Source organism: Gobio gobio (genome assembly GCF_949357685.1).
Source record: "Gobio gobio genome assembly, chromosome: 9".
NCBI classification, from domain to species: Eukaryota; Metazoa; Chordata; class Actinopteri; order Cypriniformes; family Gobionidae; genus Gobio; species Gobio gobio.
In genome coordinates, this window is record NC_137115.1 from 30,324,870 (window position 1) to 30,349,369 (window position 24,500).

The 24,500-nt window shown below is 38.9% G+C and overlaps 1 protein-coding gene across 2 annotated transcripts in view; it reads right to left on the minus strand.

Annotated features, from left to right (window-relative positions):
* The window catches only part of arhgef17 (Rho guanine nucleotide exchange factor (GEF) 17), a 115,076-nt gene that overhangs the window by 75,913 nt on the left and 14,663 nt on the right, over positions 1 to 24,500 (minus strand). The window lies entirely within an intron of this gene.

Sequence of the window (24,500 nt, forward strand, 5' to 3'; positions counted from 1 at the left end):
AATAGTTTTGCAATTGCAATAGTTAACATTAAGCACAAAACAATACATCCAGTACATGCAGAAATATTGAGTGATTATGTAAAATGATAATTCGACTCGTTGTGCTCCTCAAACCATTCCTGAAACATTTTTGCTCTGTCGCAGGGCGCATTATCCTGCTGAAAGAGGCAACAGCCAGGGTGTACATGGTCTGCAACAATGCTTGGGTAGGTGGTACGTGTCCAAGTAACATCCACATGGATGGCAGGACCCAAGGTTTCCCAGCAGAACATTGCCCAAAGCATCACACTGCCTCCGCCGGCTTGCCTTCTTCACATAGTGCATCCTGGTGCCATGTGTTTCCCCAGGTAAGCGACGCACATGCACCCGGACATCCACGTGATGTAAAATAAATTGTGATTCATCAGACAAGGCCAACTTCTTCCATTGCTCCGTGGTCCAGTTCTGATGCTCACATGCCCACTGTTGCCGCTTACGGTGGTCAACAGGGGTCAGCATGGGCACCCTGCTGGTCTGCGGCTATGCAGCCCCATACGCAACAAACTGCAATGCACTGTACATTCTGACACCTTTCTATCGCTCCCCACGTGCATCAATGAGCCTTGATACCATGACCCTGTCGCCAGTTCACTGCTGTTCCTTCCCTGGACCACTTTTGATAGATACTGACCACTGCAGACCGGGAACACCCCACGAGAACTGCAGTTTTGGAGATGCTCTGACCCAGTCGTCTAGCCATCACAATTTGGCCCTTGTCAAACTCGCTCAACACATCAACTTCGAGGACAAAATGTTCATTTGCTGCCTAATATATCCCACCCACTAACAGATGCTGTGATGAAGAGATAATCAGTGTTATTCACTTCACCTGTCAGGAGTCATAATGTTATGCCTGATCGGTGTATATATGTAATGTATATAGTTTAAATAAGTTATATAGCCATCCATATTGTATCATTTATATACACTTAAAGTCCCCCTGTAGTCAATAACTTCATCCCTTAATGATCACCAAAATGACATATTTAAACATTTTTCCCTGTTAAATTTTTTTAATCTATCCCTTAAAGGGTTAGTTCACCCAAAAATGAAATTTCTTCCATTAATGACTCACCCCAATGTTGTTCCACACCCGTAAGACCTCCGTTCATCCTCGGAACACAGTTTAAGATATTTTAGATTTAGTCCGAGGGCTTTCAGTCCTTTGAATGTAAGTGTAAGCATACTTTGCTGTCCACGTCCAGAAAGGTAATGAAAACATCATCAAAGTAGTCCATATGTGACATCATTTGGTTAGTTAGACTCTTTTGAAGCGTCGACAATACATTTTGGTCCAAAAATAACAAAAACTAAGACTTTATTAAGCATTGTCTTCTCTTCCGGCTTTGTTTGAATCCGCGTTCACGACGCCACAGTGACGCTGCTGACGTAAGACGCTGTGACGTGTTATCTGATTATCTTTGGCATCCGGGACATGCACACTTACGCACCATTTAAAAAAAAATATAGCAATACAAACAATGTAGAACAGCTTGTTTACAGCACGCGTCTCCCTCAGACTACAAACGAAGATCTGTCGCACCAGATAACACGTCTTATGTCAGCAGCGTTCACTGTGGCGTCGTGAACGCGGATTCAAACAAAGCCGGAAGAGAAGACCATGCTTAATAAAGTCTTAGTTTTTTATATTTTTGGACCAAAATGTATTGTCGACGCTTCAAAAGAGTCTAACTAACCAAATTATGTCACATATGGGCTACTTTGATGATGTTTTCATTACCTTTCTGGACGTGGACAGCAAAGTGTGCATACACTTACATTCAAAGGACTGAAAGCCCTCGGACTAAATCTAAAATATCTTCAAACTGTGTTCCGAGAATGAACAATATTGGGGTGAGTCATTAATGGAAGAAATTTCATTTTTGGGTGAACTAACCCTTTAAAGGGGTGGTTGATTATGATTTTACTTTTTTAACTTTAGTTAGTGTGTAGTGTTGCTGTTTGAACATAAACAACATTTGCAAAGTTACGACGCTCAAAGTTCAAAGCAAAGAGAGATATTTTCTTTTACAGAAATCACTTTTTAAGGACTGCAACAAACAGCTGGTAGGGACTACAACACGTCTTCTTCATTGGGTTGTGACATCACTAACCCTAAAATTTACATTAACCCTGCCCCCAGGAACAGCAACAAAGGGGGTGAGGCCATGTTGAGAAGAGGAAGAGTTGCTGTAGTAGAGCACATTTAGGAGTCTGCTCAAGCGGTCATATCCGTCGTTTCACATTTATTGCAATACAGTAACACAAATGCAATAGCATGTCATAAAATCAAGATGTCAACATAAGTTATAACTGTAATTAAACTAAACTATACCTGTTCGATCTTTATGCAGCATAAATTCTCTGGCTCTGAAGGCATCTTACAATAGTTTCCACACAAGCGATTTATAGATTATCATGACAGAATATGCTAATCAATGACTTGAAGATAGTTAACTCCACATCAGCTACATAAATTAATCAACTAACCATTCAGAAATGTCCTTTTGCATTATTTATGTTGTCAGTTCTTGAGTCTCTCCATCATTCTCCGACTCCGGTTTGAACATAAAAGGCTGAACAGTTTCTGACATATTCACTGCTGGAGCTGCTAACGGGAGCTATTGAAGCTCCGCCCTCTTTTAGAAAGGGGGCCAGGAGCAGCAGCTCATTTGCATTTAAAGGGACACAAAAAAACTGCGCGTTTTTGCTCACCCTCAAAAAGTGACTATTTTACCATGCTATAAAAAATATCTGTGGGGTATTTTGAGCTAAAACTTCACATACACACTCTGGGGACATCAGAGACTTATTTTACATCTTGTAAAAAGGGGCATTATAGGACCCTTTTAAAATAGCTTGAATGTAACCCTACACCCTTGATTCATTTAGGATACGCGGAAATCCATGAATATGCAAATGAGCCCTGTTTTCACTCACTCATACAGGCTTGTCTACAAGTCGATGTATCAGAGTGGTAATGCAATTTATGTATCGCTCTACAAAGGCAGACATATAACGGTAATATATATGATTAGCCTTTTGAACAAACAGCTAATAATGTGTTTCTAATGTTACACAAACCAAAAATATTCTCAAAAATACTCAGTAATGGCGTTGACTTATGACTTTGCACATGGTTTGTCTTAAAGCATATTAAAACATCTCATAAACATATAAACAACATTAAAAACTTAATTTTTACACAGGGTAAAATTAACTTTTTTCATTTATATACACTTTTTCTTTAAGTTTTACTGCTTTCATTACAAAGAAAAACCTAATAGCTTTATGTTGTTTACATTATATAGCTACAATCATAAACCAAACAATTTTGCAGGAAAACAATAGCATATTTGTTTATAATTTTCAACATATTCAGCGCCACTTTTTCTTCCAAGCAGTTTCAACAAAACCTCATTTAGCCAGCAAAGTTCCCTTGGCGTCATATGAAACCTCAAGAACAAATGTTCAAAATACAGTATTACAGAAAACCAAGTCTGAAAGGCATGTAGACAAACACTCATTTAACACACACACACACACACACACACACACACACACACACACACACACACACACACACACACACACACACACACACACACACACACACACACACACACACACACACACACACACACACACAAACTCACAACTTTGACAGATCTGCAAGTGACAGTTCTGTCAACATATCCTTACAGTTAAACCCAGCACGTGATAAAAGATCACACTCAGGTCAGGTCCGTACAGAGAAACTGGGCTCTGTTCACGTGGTGGGTCAGTGAGTGTTTTAGCTGCAGGGCTGTAAAAACGAGGCCTTTGAGTTCAGTGTAAACCTAATAAAGCACAGGACCCCGAAAAACCTGTAATATAATGTCTTTAAATAAATATATGGCCTCATTGAGCTCTCGGACCGAGGTGTGCTGAGAGCGGTTCGTCTCATTTAGCAGAGCTCTGCTCTTTAGCACACATAAAGCTGTCTAATGACATCACTGCAGTATGACATCAACGGACCCCTGCAGGAGTGACATGGCGAGTTGACATCATGTCTAGATTCATAATACATGATATTAGACTTCAATCCTGTTCTAAAGAACAACACACACAAACAGACAGTGAACGCTGTCAATAACAGTCATTATTGTTAGCAGTTCCTGTGAATAGCGGCACAAAGATTTCATAAAGGCATTCTTCTGATAAAATAATTTCATTTTTGCTCAGTGATATGAGGTTGTATGAAATGTGGCCTTCAAATGAAAATGTCTATTGTTATCAGAGCAAGCAGGAGGTTGGGAAAATGCACCAGATACTTAGAAAAAGGGCTGACAGACATGCTGACCGTACGACGCACACTAAAATGGCAAGCGCTATCTCAATCTGACAAGGTCTAATCTGATTGGCTGGCTTTACGCAACTTCATGAGTAATCAGGCACAGGTTTTATCAGTCCGCCTAAACAAATGTTTCTGTACAAGTGAGGCAATTTTTAGAAAGAACTAATCACTGGATTCGCCAAGTTTTTTCAGGTTAGCAGCATCAAATCGTTGTAATAATCATTACGTAAGGAATAATCATTACATAATTAAAACAATCTCTTCCTGTGTCAATGTGTGGTTCTTGGCCAAAATCTTTGTTGATTGTCAAAAACATGCCTTTTACAGATAGAGACACTATATTGTTTAAAGTTCTCTTGTTATTTGATAAAAAATACAGTAAAAACAGTAATATTGTGAAACAATTTAAAATTATATTTAATATTTTAAAATATAATTTATTCCTGTGATGCAAAGCTGAATTTTCAGCATCATTATTGTCACATGATCCTTCAGAAATCATTCTAATATGCAGATTTGCAGCTCAAAAAACATTTATTATTAGGGGCCAAACACCGAAGGTGCGGAGGCACCTATTGTAATTGTTAGATTTATTATTATTATTCCGCCATTGGAGTCTATGGCAGCCCATAGAACCGTTTGCGGGAAAGTGGTGAAATTTGGTATACTGATAGAGGTCAGTACCAATAGTAACCACACCAAATTTGGAGTCTCTAACTCATTTACTATAGCGCCACCACCTGTCCAAATTTTCACTCATACTTATGCCAATAACTTTTGAACCATTATGGCTAGAAACAAAATTGAAACAAAACAAAAAATATAACTCCAAAATGAAATTAGATATTTTCACCAAAATTGACACACACATGTATGGGCTCACTCAGAGGACACAAAAAAGTGGGATTGTATCTCTTGATGGCGCTATAATAGAACAAAAGATGAAATTCCCATTGACTACAATGCAGTATTATGAAAAAACGCTTTGGCGTATCATTATGAAACTCAGTACCATGCCCTGAAGCTACTCAAAAAGTTTCGAGGCAGCACCACCTTGTGATCAAATATTATAATGAAATTTACAAAAATGTTAATAACTTTTGAATACATTAGCCTATTGTAATAAAACTGGTAATAATACATTCCTTGGGTCATGCTGAGAACATATATACCAATTTTGCCATATTTGGCCAAACTTCCTGTCCTCCATCTTGTTATTTGCTAAAAACCTAGTTTTTCAAACTCTTCCTAGACCGCTTGTCCGATTTTCACCAACACGTTGATAGATGAAACCGTTTTCGTATACCGCAGGGAAGAAGTTGAGGCATGATGCCAAAATGACTCTTGAGGCTGTATCTCTGCAATACTTTGACATATTGACACCAAACTTTGCGTGTCATTGTTTCCTTATTCTGACCACACCACATACATTTTGTATCTGTGCCACCGATTGGTCAAAAGTGATAAACCATTAAATCATATTATTATTGACTCTATATGATATTTCATCCATTTTGCCTAAAATCATCTTAAACTGTATAATTGCTCATTGTTGCAGTTGGTCTGACACTCTCAGCCTCATTGGCATTTCTGGCCATCTTACTTGCGCTTGGCCCCGGTATTGCTGCTTGCAGCTATATTTATTATTATTATCAATGTTGAAAATGGTCGTGCTGCTTTAAATTTTTTGTGGAAACCTTTTTTCCCCAGGATTATTGGAGGAATAGAAAGTTCAAAACAACAGCAGCAACTCAATTTAATGCATCCTTTCAGAATGAAAGGAAACAAATGAGAGTGTAATCTTTTGACTTGCATATTAAGTGTTTATAAACACATTTGGTTCTCTTAACGAGCTGGATTAATGCTAATCTACAGCATTAGAGGAAAAATGCTACTAATGAAAACCCTCCCACTGTAAAACTACAGCAACACACACATACAAACTCACCAGCCACTTTATTAGGTACACATTGCTAGTACCGGGTTGGAACCTCTTTTTCCTTCAAAACTGACTTAATTCTTCATGGATGGTTGAATCACAGATTCAACAAGGTGCTAGAAACATTCCTCAGAGAATTTTGGTCCATATTGACAGACATGATAGCATCTCACACTTGCTGCAGATTTGTCGGCTGCACATCTATGATGCGAATCTCTCTTACCCCTTTTCCACCAAAGCAGAGCCAGAGCTAGATCGGAGCCAGAGCCTAGTTTCAAATCGGTTCTTTGTGTTTCCACACCCAAAGCCCCAGCTCCGAGCCAGGAAAAGTGGTTCTTAAGTAGCACCAAAACATTGCTGGGCTAGAACATGGCTAGAAGTAAGAACCGATTACGTCAGGCGCTGGGGGCGGGGTCAACAAGACGAACACAAACTTGAGATCCGCCATGTTTGAAATAGCAGCTAATGGAGCTAACAGCTGCTGTTCGTTTGTAATCTCCGTCTATACAAATTACGGCGAACTACATGAATGCGTTGGATTTGCTGTGTTTGCGTTGTGTTTTGATGCCGATGTAGGATCGTAAAGCCATGTGAATGAATAGTAATGCAACGTTTGCATTGTTGATGGAAGGCTTGTTCGCAGCGGTGCTGTGCAGAGACCGATCGCCGTATGATAACGAGTCCAGCGAGAGCATATGACTCCTTATGCTTTTGATTCACTCATGCGTTTTTTTTATATCATACGTGGATCGGTCTGCGCAGTGACGATGCGTCTCGAACAAGCCTGGTGTGTGTGTGTGTGTGTTTCCCGCTGCCCAGGGTTGCCAGGTTTTCACAACAAACCCGCCCAATTGCTACTCAAAACAAGCCCAATCGCGTTCCAGGGGGGATTCCCCAGTAAAAATCACATTTGGGGGTAAAATGTGGTTTTTGGATATGGGGGTCGCAATATGGGGCTCGCAATATGGGGCTAAATATCACATAACTGGGGTTGCTTCATCCCGCGGACATTAAAAAACAGCCCGCGGCAAAACCACATACTTGGCAACATTGCCGCTGCCTCGCTAGCGTTGCTGAGAGAGATGAGACATAAACAGTGACGTAAGACATGGCTCTGTTGTGGCTCTCAGCTGGTGGAAAAGCAAACCGGTTCTTAGAAGGCTCCTCAGTCGAACCAACTATGAACTGGGACTAGCTCTGGCTCTGAATTAGCTCTAGCACTGCCTTGGTGGAAAAGGGGTATCTGTCCACCACATCCCAAACAAGTGCTATTGGATTGAGATCTGATGACTGTGAAGGCCATTTGAATGTAGTGAACTCATTGTCATGTTCAAGAAATAAGTTTGAGATGATTTAAACTTTGTGACAGCGCATTCTCCTGCTGTAGCCATCAGAAGATGAGTACACTGTGGTAATAAAGTAATGGACATGATCAGCAACAGAAATCAGGTAGGCAGTGGCATTTAAACGATTAATTGGTTTTAAAGGGCCCAAAGGGTGCCAAAAAACCCCCACACCATTACACCATCACCAGCCTGAATTGTTGATACAAGGCAGGATGGATCCATGCTTTCATGTTGTTTATGCCAAAATCTGACTCTACCATCTGAAAATATCACAGCAGAAATCGAGGCTCGTCAGATCAGGCAACGTTTTACCAATCTTCTATTGTTAAATTTTGGTTAGCTAGTGCGAAATGTAGCCTCAGTTTCCTGTTCTTAGCTGACAGGAGTGTCACCGGTGTGTTCTGAAGCTCATCTGCTTCAAGGTTGGACGTGTTGTGCGTTCAGAGATGCTCTTCTGCAGACCTCGGTTGTAACAAGTGTTTTTTGAGTTACTGTTACCTTTCTATCAGCTCAAACCAGTCTGGCCATTCTCCTCTGACCTCTGGCATCAACAAGCCATTTTTCACCCACAAAACTGCCACTCACTGGATATTTTCTCTGTAAACCCTAGATGTAAAATCCAAGCAGATCAGCAGTTTCTGAAATACTCAGACCAGCCTGTCTGGCACCAACAACCATGCCACGTTAAAAATCACTTAAATCACATATCTTCCCCATCTGAGGTTCAGTTTGAATTACAGCAAACAGTCTTGACCATGGCTGCGTCCGAAAACCTAGGCCTTATCAGACAATGGCTAGTAAGGCAGCGTTTGTGAATGAAGGCACCTCACAAAACTAATTTTGGACAGACTTCTTAGGCAGTGTAACCGTTTAATGATATATAGCAAAATTGAGAGAGCTTTGGTGAGAACTAAACAAACATTGAATTACTACATTAGTAATTTCTCGCTAGAAATTACATCAGAAGTGGACAATGTTGGTCAAAAACGTACATTTACACACAAACTGACCATCAAACGCAACTCTCGGACACCATCTTTTTCCCCCAGCTCAAGTGTCACAGAATGGAAAGCACAGGATTGTGGGATATCAAAGGCAGGGAAGGATACATAAATGCTGCCTTCGAAAATCGATCAGAAGAAGGAATCTCAGGAGACAGGAAGTGAAGCTAACATTAGATTCGGATGTGCCTTGATGCCTTCCTGCCTTGAAATGTGTCCTCCGAAGGGAGCATTTTGCAGGTTTCGGACGCAGCCCATGTCTACATGCTTAGGCATGTAGACATGGGCTGTGTCCGAAACCTGCAAAGTTCATTGAGTTGCTGCCATATAATTGGCTGATTAGAAATTTGCGTTAACGAGCAGTTGAATGGGTGTACCTAATAAAGTGGCCGGTGAGTGTATATATGTATGTATATATGTATATATGTATATATATATATATATGTATATATATGTATATATATATATATATATATATATATATATATATATATATATATATATATATATATATATATATATATATATATATATATATATATATATATATATATATATATATATATATATATATATATATACACACACATGCTTACAACAAACACAAACAGTGACAGAAATAGAGACTGAATGACAGTATACTGCCTACCATTTTTCAGTACAACAAACAGTATTCAACAATGCACATCTCCAACACATGTTCTCACATGGGCATGTTTAATTGAGCAAGGAGAGTCTAGTTTTGGCAGTTCAATCAAATTAATCAAGAAACAGATGTTTATAATCAAAGCAGATGTGAATTGATTTGTCACACTTGAAACGGAAGATCAAGTTGAGCGCGTTGCATTGTGGGATACTGGATTCTGTACACTGCACTCAGTCTTATGTTGCAAATTTTGGCAAGTATAGTAGATCTCGTATTGAGTTTATTGAGATCATGAGAACATAAAAACAGACTAATGTGTTCAAACTTTGTTCTTTTGCACAATTTTCACTAATTGGTGTGCAGCTAAACTGCAGTAACGTTGACAGTACAAGAGTACCAATATTTGTCATGCCAATAAAGTACATTAAACCTGAAAATCTCCAAAAGAAGAGCAGCAGAAGAGGGACAGCGATCAACCACACGAGAGAAACCATGTGCTCTCTCTCTCTCTCTCTCTCTCTCTCTCTCTCTCTCTCTCTCTCTCCTAATATGGCAGGCATTCTCTCTGACTGTGATCCATGCGGGCTCCGGCCCAGAGACGGCTGCTCCTGGAGTGTGATTAGATCAAAGTCCCTCCCCTCCATCTCCCATCTCAGACAGCTCAAAAGACCCCCTCTCTCCCCTACAGACCCAACCTGGCATCGGTTTGACCAGCCTTGGCCTGTGCCGTTCCCCCTGATGCACCAGACCTCAACAGATCCGCTGGCCATTAACATAAGAGTCTAGAATATTCTCCATTTAAAGCAGGGGGATGATTGTATCACCCCCACCCTTTTCCCAGAAGGTTTTGGCTCTGTCCCAAGGAGCTGGAATGAAATGCAGGAATCCAGGTACAAAATGAATGCCGGGATCGCGTGCAGTCAAAATCGCGCACTCTCTCTCTCACACTCTCACACACACACATAGTGCAAATGCAGAGAAGAAGAGAGGAACTGCTTTTTGTTGTATGGTGGACTAGCTATGGTTACCATGGTAATTTTTTAGTAAGGGTAATGTTTTACCATGTAAATATTATGCTAACCATACAATAACCATTAAATGTGGTACCATGTAGTTAACATTAGCATTTGATTTCCATTAGATTTTTTGAACTATGATTTCCATAGAAATCTTAACATAAAAAAATAAAACAACAATTAACATAAAAGCAGAGTTATGCAAAAACGTACTACAATTAAACTATGGTTGCCCATAATTATGGTGTATGTAGTGTGTGTATTTAGAATTAGAATTAGTGCGTCCCAAATCATATTATGTTGAAATGAGCATTCCAAAGATACACGGATGGTCTACTTTTTCCGGTTGGAATCCAAAGTGCAGAACAGTGCACACTCTAATATACCAGTAAAACGTGTTAAAAAAAAACTACAAACATGGCGGATGTGCGAGATCAATAGTTAAGTAGAGAGGTTTAGGGGTAGAGATAAAGGGGTTTTAGGGATTAATAATCAGTATCTAACCTGATGAAAAGATATTTATTCAATGTTATCCACATTATATTTCATCAGCAACAGCAGGAATTTTATAGAGATACGTTTGGCTATTAACCTTTAAATGCATCATTATGCAAACGCATGAGTTCTCTGCATAAAACACCCATGACTGGCAGATCAACATGCTACCACTACATTTCTCTCCGAAATGGTTGGAAATTAAATTAAATTGATTTTATCTGTGACAAAATGATTGACAAGGCAGTTTAAACGGAGACAGTGATAGGGCGGTCCGTTAAAGACACAATTATGATGAAGTAGTTATGTTCCAAAGCTTGCCTACTATTCTGCTACACACTCAAAACTTTTCGTCACAAAAAAACAGTACACACTATTAGGGCATAGGATAAGTAGGTGAATTGGGATTTGAGTCAGTGTCTCAAAATGAGCCGTTCAGGAATGTGCTCCAATGTGACGTCACATTGCACAGATCCCGCACACGACTGGCGATGGAATATGCCCTGTTAGCTTAGCTCCTCCCCTCAGTGAGCAGTACACAGTCCGCCATGTTTATCTCTTTGTCACAGCATTTAACAGTAGCATTCAAGTAAGAAATGCATTTTTATTAAAGCTACTAAAGTTATTCAAAATCAAGAGCAGTGAGTGAATTTGTTTTTCTTTTTTTTGTTTGATTCATATTAACAGCATATACAGCAGTAAGTACTGTATATTACGCTGATGTCACTTTAATACACAGATCTAATATACACATGCGATTTATTTACTTGCTGTTTATGTTCACATACTTAACCGACGGTTTATGTGAACTTTGTGTGTTTTTAAAATAGCCTTTTGTGTATTTGACAGTTTAAGCGCAATAAAAAGAACTGAGTTTAATACTCACAGGACGCGCCGTCTGACAGACGGCTTTCTGTGCGCATGCAGATAATAAACTTTCATGATGATGAAGAACTGCAATGTCACGTGAGCGTGACCACAATAGAGATAATCAAAACCAAACAGATGCTTTGTTGTTTGTTTGTTTTTGGCAGAGTATCCGGACTGAGGCACAAATTGTAAAGGCTCCGCCCTCTTCTGGAAAGTGAGGTGGGGAGCAGCAGCTCATTTGCATTTAAAGATACATACACATGAAATTTTATTTCCATCAAGGTGCGTCAATTTTTAGTCAAGATCTTGTATTGACAATGCAAGAGTCAAGCACTCCCAAAGACTGGACTCAGAGGTGCCAGTTCATGTGTGAAAATTATTCTCCATGCTCCCTCCCAACCATTCTTTCACAATTTGAGCCTGATGAATCTTGACATTGTCATCCTGGAATATGGCCAGTCTTCCTACACGGTTAAATTAGGGTTAGAAGAACTGTTGCCAAACATATAACATGCTAGAAACATAGTAATCGCCACAATAATGATCCAATCATGGACTCTTAAACATTTGCCTACTTAAATCCAAACAGTTTTTTGGGGGGAGGAGGCAGTGTATATGTATAATCATAAAAGCTGTTACAACTGAACTTTGCAGATTCATTAATAAATGGCTTTAGAAAAATCTATTTTTTTCTTCTTCAATGCTCAACATGTACTCATACATTATTGTGCATGTTAAACGCTTGAGAAAGAAGAACATTATCAAGTCAATCATCAACACTGAATCAACCAAACAAACAAGGATACATTTTTATCTCCTGACATCCCCACACCCTCTTTTGTCGCATCTATCTGTCTCTCCCTTCCTGTCCCTCGTTTTTTTTTCATTAACAAACTCTTCAGCTTTTTCTTTCTCACAGTCTGAGAGAGAGAGAGAGAGAGAGAGAGAGAGAGAGAGAGAGAGAGAGAGAGAACTGTTTGTTTTCATGTTGCAAGTGAACATTATTCCCATGGCCATACCACTATATATAGATGGACATGAGTTGCTATGAAAAATGCTCCGTTCCCTCTTGAGTCTTCAACTGCGGCCTGTGATCGCTATGACAACAGGGGAATAAACAAGCGGAGGAGGAGACCGCAGGAGCCCCGTATCTGTACATCAGCTCTCAATCCCACACCACTGAGGAGGGACAGATTTCCGGAATCCAAAAGCGCAACACTAGATGTTAATACTGTCCCTTTCACAAGGAGCACAATGTTACAACGTTTAAAAGAGTTGCAACCAGGCACAAAACACAAAAACAATGTCTACAGGTTGTAAATTTAGATTGTTGGGGAGGTGATAGAAAGCAGAAAGAAACAGAAAAGGAACAAGTTAAATGTGGCAGTTTTTGATATGGCAACTCAATATTCAGCTAGAAAATGTCAAATAAATAAAACAAATGAAAACGTATCTATCTATCTATCTATCTATCTATCTATCTATCTATCTATCTATCTATCTATCTATCTATCTATCTATCTATCTATCTATCTATCTATCTATCTATCTATCTATCTATCTATCTATCTATCTATCTATCTATCTATCTATCTATCTATCTATCTATCTATCTATCTATCTATCTATTTTGACAACTGCATTTTGACTTTGTAGAGCAATATACAATCCTGCGCAAAGGTTTGGGGTCAGTAAAGTTTTCTATTTCCATTTCTTTTTATTTTCTATTTATAAAAGATGTATATATTTTTTTAAATAAATGCTGTTCTTTTCTATACATTAAACAATCCTAAAAAGAAAAAAAAAGTATCACGGTGTCCACAAAAATATGAAGCAGTGCAACTGTTTTCAACATTGATGATAAGAAAAATTTTTGAGCAGAAAAACAGCATATTACAATGATTTCTGAGAGATCATGTGACACTGAAGACTAGAAAAAAAAAAAGAAAAAAAAATCACGAATATATTACATTTTAAAATATATTCAAATTTAAATTGTAATCACATTTCACAATATTTCTGTTCTTACTGTATTTATGATCAAATAAATGCAGCCTTGGTGAGCACAAAATATTTCTAACCCCAAATTTTGAATGGTATAGTGTAGTTAACTAATCTTTTTCCTTATTCTCCCAACTAAGTTTGTTTCTGAACTACTCAGGTAGGCTACATTTAAGGAAAAAAAAACACAACAAAAGAAAAGTGAGAGAGAGAGAGAGACAAGGGCAGCTGACTTGTTGCCTGGCTGCCTTATAGGCAATGACTCTACAAGCAGCGTTTGCGTAAGAAGGATCCTCATGGAACTGATTTCAGACAGACTTCTGAGGCAGCGTAACAGTTTAATGACCTACAGCAAAATAGAGCGAGCTTTGGTGAGAACTAAAGAAGTATTTCATTGCTAATTGCATTTTTAAGTTTTCGGAAGCATGGTGAGAGAGCAAGAGAGATCGAGAGCCTTATGGCTCACTGTTTTAGCACAGTGACCTCTACTCAACCTGCCGAAAGGATCCAATCAATGACCCGGTTTATATGGAAGGTCGCCCAGGGTATGTGAGAGATATATGACCTATTCTTCTTTTACACAACAAAGCAGAAACTGTAGGGCCCATTAAAACACGTGCAAACCTGTACACAGTTAAACACTAATCCTTGTGCATCTTCTACTGAAACGTATCCATGCGTGCGTTTTTTTAGACCACTGTTTAGGTCCAGAATTACTTAGTGTTACTAGTTAACAGATTTTTGGTCCAGTGGGGCTTTGCAAAACACCTCTGCATGTATATACACTAGGGTGACCATATTTTGATTACCGAAAACCAGGACACTCGGCCTGGCAAGAAGATACTCAAATGATACTCGAAGTTTACTCAAAGATTCCTTATTAATTTCAATACATTTTAAGTATGCCCCCTCTGTATGGATAAAATTGTTATACATGGACATGTCCTGGGAAAAAAGGACGATTGGTCACCCTAATATACACAAATGTGGTCAACATTCGCACAGAATTCTGCTTTATTTTTACTGACGGGTCAAGGGGTCACTAGTTTACCTTTGGCCCCTGGTGAGCGGATTCTGTTTGACGCTTGTACCTCCTCACCTCTCACACTCGGAGGTGGTAAATACCTCTACCTGTGGTAATCAAAAAGGGTGAGAGGTCAAAGGTCAAATAGGGTCAGGGGCTGCTGACTGACTGCAGGCAGGAATGCAAACTCTGAGCCAGCCTTGACACACATATAAGCGCAGCTCGCTGGGATTACTGGGTCAGGTGATTGTGGCGTGCTCCAATACAACAATCTATAGCATTATGAAAGGAGGGATTTCAGAGGAATCGTGCCACTGTGGTGAATAAAAGCAAGATCAAAAGGAGTCCAAATCTCAGTCGAATTATGCCCTGCAACTGTGTCCATATGAAAGCATTTCATTTTGATCTTAAAGGGATAATTCACAGAAAATTTTAATTCGTTGTTTCAAACCTATGCGAGTAAAATATATTTTGGTCCCCCTGGAAGAAAATTTGGCAACACTCATGCATTTCTAAGTATTTAATTACTTTTGCCCTGGAAAAGTAAAGTAACGCTGCAATTACACGGGGCATCAGTATTGACGCTTAGTGGTGGGCGTGTTTGAAGCTGGTGCTGACTTCATCGTCATAGTGACCACAGCAAATCACATTCCTTTTCCGGTGTTGCATGAACACAATTGGCTATGCACTAGACTAGGGTATTTGCATAGGCGATCTGATTGGTTGACACCTGTGTTGACGCTTGAAAGGTTTTCAACTTCTGCCGCGAGCAACGCCAGTGACTTAATGCAACGGAACCACAATTCAGTTTGGCAACGCATGATGTCACCCATTCAAAGTAAATGAGAAGCGTTAATGCAGATACCCCGTGTGAACGCACAGTAAGGGATTACCCTTGCATTTTCTGTAATTTAATTACAGTTACTTCTGATGTAGTTGCATTAAATATTGTATATAGACTAGAACAATTTTATTTAAAACAACAGTGGATTTAAAATCAACATTTTTATGTTTAATGTTAAAATGTTTGTATTTCATGTAACTTTATCCCTTTAAATAATGTGATCAGTTCAAGAATAATATATATATATATATATATATTTTCAGATGAACATCATATTTTGGAATCAAACAGTGGTTTCTCTAGACTAGGTAAACCCAGCCTGATCTGCCGGCAATTTGATTTCGCCCTGCGACTAAGTCTGGAAACCTGTACATTAATTTCTTCTGCTTCTGTTACACTTTTGCGGGAAACAATGACAGACTGGCTTATCTTATCACCTGGCGCGATATTGGCGGGTTTAACATGATGACGGATAGAGAAGTGATGGATCGATGCCCGTTGATCACGCCTCTTGTGGTCTTATTGGTTGAAGGACTGTCCAATTGCGTACAGAGTCATTTAATTTATGCTTGTTTATCACGCCTCTTGTGCAGTAGAAAATACAGAGCAGACTCCCCAGACCAATGTTCAATCTTAAATTGAGCTTGGTCTGGTGATAGCCAGACAATGGTTTCTCCCTAAAGGTGACACATTTGCATCCCTACTTTATCAGTAAACTGGCTTTCGAATCACAGAAAAAAAGGAGGAGTGAATGTGTGAATAAGAGAGAGCGAGGAGAGAGTGGGAGAAAAATATTGTTGCAGTCTCTTCACTAAATGCAACTTTGTCTTTTATGGAATGAGAACTACGAATGAGAACCAGATGTAGGCCTGACGACACAACAGGCCAGAAGGATAAAAATAGGTCGAGATAAATGGACGGGATAGTTCCTCGGATGAGGGGGAGGAGGAGGCTGCTGGTGGTGGCAGTAACTTTGCCGTTCCCATCTGGAGATCTGCGCCAAACTCAGCTAACTTCCTATTCATACACTAGTTCCGGAGAAAAACATTTATAAGAATGTACGAATTCTGGATATGATGGCTTTATGCCAATCAAAAGCTATAAAACAAGGATTTAACTGCAAAAGGACAAAGAAAAATGTCAATAAAAATGCCTTGTCTAAGTTGTGTTCAAGTGTCCCTTAAATTTAATGGTTAATAACCTCATCTCCTGTTACAACTTGAAGAGATCCATGCTGATGTCATCTAATATTCCATCAGTCTGCTGCCAGAAAAACAGTTATGTTGAACAAGTATCTGAGCAAAAGGTTAAACGGTGACACGATCGTCATTTATTTTCATTCCCAGAGACACTAAATTTGGGATCCTTTTGCGACATGTACAAGAGAATGTACTTGACATTGAGCTTTCTTACTCAACCCAACAGGAGACTTAACTTGTAAGCTTTAAATAAGACAAGAGTGCACACTTTAAGATCTTTAAGAGGTGAAAAAAGCTGCTGCTGCAAAGAAAGAAAACATGATGTTATTGCAGCTGTGTCCGTTTCACTATTTCTGAAGAAGAAAACAATCTCTAAACCTCTCAAGAACAGACCAAAGTTGTTTTTTTAGCCCCTTAATAAAAAAGAAGAAATAGGACCATTATGATTTTGTGCATTTGACAATTATTGTTATGACGATTAATTCTTTCTGCCAATTCCAATACAACATACAAAACAAAATCTCATTATCATCACTGTATTGCAAAAAAAACAACAACACAAAAAATATTTAAATATTACTAACACTATAAGGTATTAAAGTATTATACATAAAAATAAAACAATAGAAATATGCTTAACTGTCAGATTGCAAAAAAAATCCTGAAATAGGCTTGTTTAAAATAAAAACAAAGAAATAATAAATAAATTAATAGATAAATAAATACATTAAAACAAAAACTATTTAGGCTTAATGTTTAAAAAAAAAGTAATAAATAAATGAATAGATAAATAAATAAACAAACAAACAAACTATTTAGACTTAATGTTTAAAAAAAAGCAAGTAATGAATTAATGAATAAGCACGTAATAAATAAATGAATAGATAAATAGATAAATAAATACACAAAAACTATTTAGGCTTAATGTTTAAAAAAATAAGCGATGGATGGATGGATGGATGGATGGATGGATGGATGGATGGATGGATGGATGGATGGATGGATGGATGGATGGATGGATGGATGGATGGATGGATGGATGGATGGATGGATGGATGGATGGATGGATGGATGGATGGATGGATGGATGGATGGATGGATGGATGGATGGATGGATGGATGGATGGATGGATGGAAAAATTGGAGAACAAAAGAGACTTTTCGCATTCTAATCTGAATCGTTGTTCAAATTTGCCAAGACACCAAATGATGCAATCAAAAGTCAGAGATCTCAATTATGAATATTTGTTTTAGCTCAATTCCCTTACTGTATAAAAACAACCATGCCAGATAAAGTTCATACTTCAACCAAACATTACTGAGAACTGCATTAAATCTAGAAGCAACCTTTGCGCTATAAAATCCTCCTCCGGGATGAACCCGGAGTAACTCTGAAGTTATTTGTGCTCTTGGACAGACGCACACACACAGCCTGTAATCCCAAACTCAGGCTTCTATTACCTGCTCTACCGGCACAGACTCCTCATTCATAGGAGGTCAATCTTGACATAATGGCACGATTTTCCCAGTGTCCTCCAGCAGTCATCTCAACTCTTTGTACGAAACATTTGTGCACTTCCTGGCTTCCGACCGCCTGTCTTCCTCTGTTTCCTCTCCTGCGTTCCGAAGACTCTGGAATCAGCGGTCATTACCATTATCACAATCATCATTAGGAGGGTAATTTGGGCTATTATGATTGATGAAGGCTGATCTGCGGGTCGTGCTGAAGACGTGGGACCCCGAGAGTCCAGCCAGAGGACAAATATATGGCTCACCTCTCTCGACATGTGCACACACAAATGTATAAATGCCATCTTTGATTTTGCAAATCCACATGAAAACTTTGCCCAACTCTTTTAAGCATTCTTTACAATCTGTAAACATGTCAAAAACTAGAAGGTAATTTAAACCTCAACATGAAAAATAAGAAAGGGGACCATTAAGATTTACATTCGCCTCCCAATTTTGATGCAAAATGCAAAAAACAAACAAAAACAAGACTCATTATTGTAATGCAAAAAATGTATATATGTATAATGTAATATATGAGTTTTCTTCATGCACATGTTAGGTTACAATGTGTATTAAGTTTTTTTTAAATTAATTTAGTCCTGTTGTGTGAACAGGGCTTTATTTATTCAGTTTAAAACATTAAGCTTTTTGCATTTTTTCTTCATCAAAAGTTTCATATCAGACTGACCTAGTAGGTAAAAATATTGGAATTTGATCTACTGAAACTGATCAGATAAGCATTGGACACACAACCTTCAAACTTCCCAATTTCCTGGGATTCATCTGACAGACTAAACCTCAGAGGAGGGGGCGACCAACGAGGGGTCCTGGACCTGACCCAAACTCTGCCAGCCTGCCAAGCACCAAATCCAGCTCTTTAATCGGGTGCATGTCTGATTTAGAAACATTTCTGCTGGCGTTCTTTGCCTATATTAAGGTTCTAATATTGGAGAAAGAGCAGAGTCTGAAAAAGGAAAAACAAACCGAATGGCTATTTCAGGACTGTCAAACATCACTTTGAAAAGCTGCACAAATTCAGTTCCGGACCACCCTTAACGCGTCGTGAAACCCAAACACAGATAATTATACCACAGCAACGTTAACAGTTCCTGAAGTGTTACGTTAGCCTCCAATCATGCTAAAGTTCCTAGTGTGTGACGTTATCCTTGCAGTTACTCCTGCTATTATGGCCTGTTGAAAGTGTACTGCGTAACCTACTCATGTGAGAAGTAGTCTACGACAAACCTAGCTTGACGGTTACCTCATGAAATCAAACAATTAGAGGGGTCCTATAACGCCCTTCTCACAAGTAATATATCATTTTTTTTGTGTCTCTTTAAATGCAAATGAGCTGCTGCTCCCCGCCCCTTTCCAGAATAGGGTGGAGCCTTTACAGCTTGTGCTAGTTTGGATAAATGACAACAACGACAACTGGAGTGAATTCTGAATTCTCAAGGATGGATCAAAACCAACTGTTTGACCAAGTTCATTTTCAGAACATGCAAGTACTGGACGTTATATTTTGTGACAGTACGTAAATCGCCTTTGTGAATGTGCTGGTTAGGATGCTATATGGTGATGCTATATGGTGGCTAAAGTTACAGAGATCAGAGCTGTGTCCTAAGTTTTATTTTTAAGAAGTAATAAAAGTGTGTTTCTGAATTGTACAGGCGGTAAGCATTTTCGGGTAAAAAAATAACAAGCTCTGGTCTCTGTGAATACAGTAAGAGACAATGGTAACTTTAGCCACATTAGCACATTCAGAAAGGCGATTTGCGAACACTCACATTATAACGTGCAGTACTTACGTGTTCAAGATATGAAGTTGGATCACAAAGAGTTGGATTTGATCCATCTTTGAGAAGCAACATTTGTGGAAATTAGGGGTGGGAGAAAAGGTTGTTGCATCGATGCATCGCGATTCGTTATCCAACGATTCAGAATCGATTAAAAAAAATTCAGAATCGATTCTGTGTTCAATTCAAACGGCCACTTCACCACTGTGCACGCGGTCACCGGCCAAACAGAAAAACCCGTTGATAGGCGAACGTTCGTATGCTGGTGAATTGGCTTCGTTTAAGATAAAATGGACAAACTACGACCTGCTCAGGGGCGTCGCACCCGTGGGGACACTTTTCCCGGTGAGAGGGTTCAATACCCGCACGTTTTATGCAGTTTTTCCACAGTTTTGCACAAACGCCTTACAGCAGTTGCTCCTCCATTTCTCTGGCCGCTCTGTGTCTGCGCTTGCTGCGGCTGCCTCCCCATTTCAAAAATGTATTTTGCTTATTAAATGCAAAGTTTTTAATTTCAAAAGCATTTCTAAATTAAGTTCATATTTCCAACAAACTAAATTCTGAGCCAAAATAACGAAGTGGTGCTCAAGTAGGCTAGGCTATAAGGCGCTTTTCTGATCATGAATTAAAACACTCCTATGTCTCCGATGCGGTGGCCGGGACATAAACCTACCAACATCCGTGGCATCATTTTTGGAATGACTTATCGAATATTGTTGAACTACTGCACAATGTTTCAAACGAATGGAAAATTCTGAACAAAGACTTCGTTTTGGTGAGTGATTCGTTAAATGTCTCTAACATGACTGTTGCAGCTCGGCAAGTTTTCTCCTGTGAGATGTTATGCGCACACACTGAATTTGGCTTCTCAGCGAGCGCTAAAGTTGTTTTTCTTCTGCATTAGCCTATGTTTTAAAGATTTTTTTGTGGCTCTAACCAAAGTAAACTTTTTTTTGCTTTAAAGACATTATTTATTAAAATGTTCTAAAGAAACTGAAAAATTGTCACACCTAAGGCCTGTTCACACCGGGGCGATTTTCGCGCGCGTTTAACGCCTCATGACTAAACAAAGGGCGCCAATGTGAGTGTGCACACCGACGCGCAAAACACCAGGTGTAAAAGCGTCATTTAAAAAAAAAAACGCCTCGGGTTCGAAAACCGCAGCACCACCTTGTGTACCGTGAGTGCTATCTACTGAATTAGCATGTTCACTCGGCGCATCGCCAGTGAAAATCGCTTGGGTGTGAACACTCAAGACGCGCCGAAAAACATTGCGAAAAATGCTGGCGATAAGGGCGTGCGATATTCGTTCCGGTGTGTACAGGCCTTTAGTTGTAAATTGAGAAAGTTTATTCTTAATGATTGTTCTTTGCAATTGTATGGCTTACTATGTTTCATTAGAGCTTGTTAATCTTGAATATAACTTTGTTAACAAAAGAAAAGTATTGAAAGAAATCTTCATAATAATTTTTAATATGGCAATACTGTCAAACAGATATTCTAACTATAAATGTATTTGCACAGCAGGATAATTAGTTACTAAAAATGTATGTTAAGAATCGTTTTGGGAATTGGATCGTTACTCCCAGAATCAGAATCGGATTGAATCGTTAAGTGCCTTAAGATTCCCACCCCTAGTGGAAATCCTGCGTTTACTGACCCTCGTTTGCAAAGCAGTCCAGTGTACATGTACAATGATTCACACAAACATATAGGCTACAAATTTAGCCAACTTCTTGGACACATTCCCTTCACAAATGAAATGAATCCACTGCATCCCCAGTGGCTCAGATGCCAGGAGTTATAATTACAGCCAAAAACAGAACAGTTATAATGTTTAAATACATTTTATGACTAGCTACTCTAGCGAGGGTATAAACATGGCAGACTGTGTAACAGAAATAACAGCATTTCGACGGCATGGCAACAACACTCTACTACAACAACTCAGCCCAACATGGCAAAAAGTGAAATCATAATCAAGGACCCTTTTAAAGGAACGAGAACTGAGCATACATTCAACTTAACCAACATTAAAGGTCAAACAATACCAAACAAAACTGCTTTACTACTTCCAAACAACTCCATTACTTTCCTACTACTCCATCTTCCATTGGTCATTCAAACAAGTAGTCCCGCCCCCAAAGTGCCACCATTGGTTGATAGCAACGCAGTCAATTAACTCCGACCAGTTCCATTTTCTCAATAGATAATGTTCAGACTATAATAATAATTATACCCTCAACAACCAATGTTTCAAGGCAAACCAAGAGAAAAAAACCTGCCTGATTTTTGAAGTCTTTACCCTGTTCCAGAACCTTCTTCCTGGAGGCGGCACTTGAGGCCTTGTATTCTTTCCTGCCATTACCATAGAAACGTGAAGCCCCTCCAAACCGCCTCACCGACGCCATTAAAGCCGAACAAAGAGCGAGAGAGCGCGAGCGCAGAAGTCTTGATCGTTCTCCTTAAAATTGGCACGCACTCTACGAGTTTGATCTTGAGATGTGCCCATGTTGTCCTGCCAAGCCCGAGTCAATATGCATGCGAATGTGTCAGTCAGAGAGGGACCACCGCTCCGGTCCACCCACATTCTGAAGGCCCCGGAGCCCACATGCTCAGTTATGCCCCGGCCTGCTACAGTACATGCATTGTCCGTGAGGGACAGCAAGTGGGCTTGGACGCCAATGAGGAAACACTCATCAAAATGTATCATAGCTGCCATTTATTTACAAAGAAATAATATTTTATTTAAAAGTTTGTGGTCAGTAAGATTGTTTTGTTTTTGACAGCTTTTTAATTTTGTAATTAAAACCTGAATTTTCAGCATCATTACTCCAGCCTTCAGTGTCACATGATCATCCAGAAATCATTCTAATGTACTGATTTGCTGCTCATTTATTTTTATGATCAATGTTGAAAACAGTTGTGCTGATTAATATTTTCTCAGGATTATTTGATGAATAGAAAGTTCAAAATAACAGCATTTATTTGAAATATCTTCCTTAACGTTATAAATGTCTTTTCTGGCACTTTTGATCAATTTAATGCATCCTTGCTGAATAAAAGAAAAAAATCTACTTTTGAAACAGCAGATACAAATGTAAGATGTAAATATCACCTTGTTGATGTGTAAAAATCAAGATAAATCCACATGGAATGCAAATAACCTGATCGAATACCTGTCAAGTAAGTTATACAAGAGCCAAATTCCCAAGTCACATCAAATAAAAAAAGCAATTTATCAAGGTAAACTAGCTCGGTTTCTAAAACAAAAACACTGCTCCATTCCTGAAGATTCCACAAAGACATTTGTGATTTTCTAAATAGAATTTATGCAAAAGAGGCGGTTCTTTTCCATGTTGCCCAAACTTGTGGAGAACACTGATCCAAAGTGGAAAAGAATGAAATATAGATGCTTTACCCACATCACACACACAGCTGCAGCATTCTGGGTTTATAAAAATGGAAAAGAACCACAACATGGAAAAGATAGCAGATTGAAATACACAAATATCCAATGGTACAGTCATAAATCATTCCTTTTGTCTTGGTTTCGCAAGATGACAGACAAATATGCTTTTTTAATAACCGCACACACAGAAGTCCAATGACATGAAATAAATTAGACGGGCAGCAGTGATTCTTTAGGGAACCCCAGAAAGTGGATAAACCATTCTCTCCCGCATAAGCAAACAGAACACTGTAATTACAGAGGGTGGTACCATCGTAATGAGAGACAGAGAAAGCAAAGTTATAACTGACAGTGTAGAAAAACACTAGGGACAAAGAAAGAAGAAAGCTGATATAAATGACATAACGATAATAATTAGTGGCGCTTGTTAAAGCAAACATCACTATTATTAGTGCTCATACTTCAGATTGGGGGTTTGTTCTAAACCTCTAACCCCAAGTATGACATTTTGGCCTGCTTACTATTTGTGCTACGGACAAAAATGATACCTTAAACCATGCAGCTTGTTGTGGAGAGCTGTTTCTTTACTTAGTTACAGGATGATTTTCACCTGCCAGACAATAAAACAGGCAAAAAAAAAACAGACTTAAACTGAAATCAGGGCTCAAGCCATATTTAGAGACGACAATATCACAGAGACTTGTGGGTGCAGGACTGTTTGAAAACCACCTAAATATCACCCAGGGCACCCTAGGATTCAATGAGAACCGCCTAGCAACCACAGTAACATACCATAGTACCATAGTAACATCATGTACGTATACAGGCAAAAATCACCCATAAAATCAATCTTTTAAAAGAATATTTGGTCATCTCAACAGACTAATCTTGAATAAAAGTGAACAAATTAAAAGACTTTAATTTAATCAAGTAGACTTTTACATTTGCTCTGAAGAAAATATAAGTGATGCTAACCTAAGCTAAACTAGTCACCACAAAGGTCATAGGCCTATATATATATATA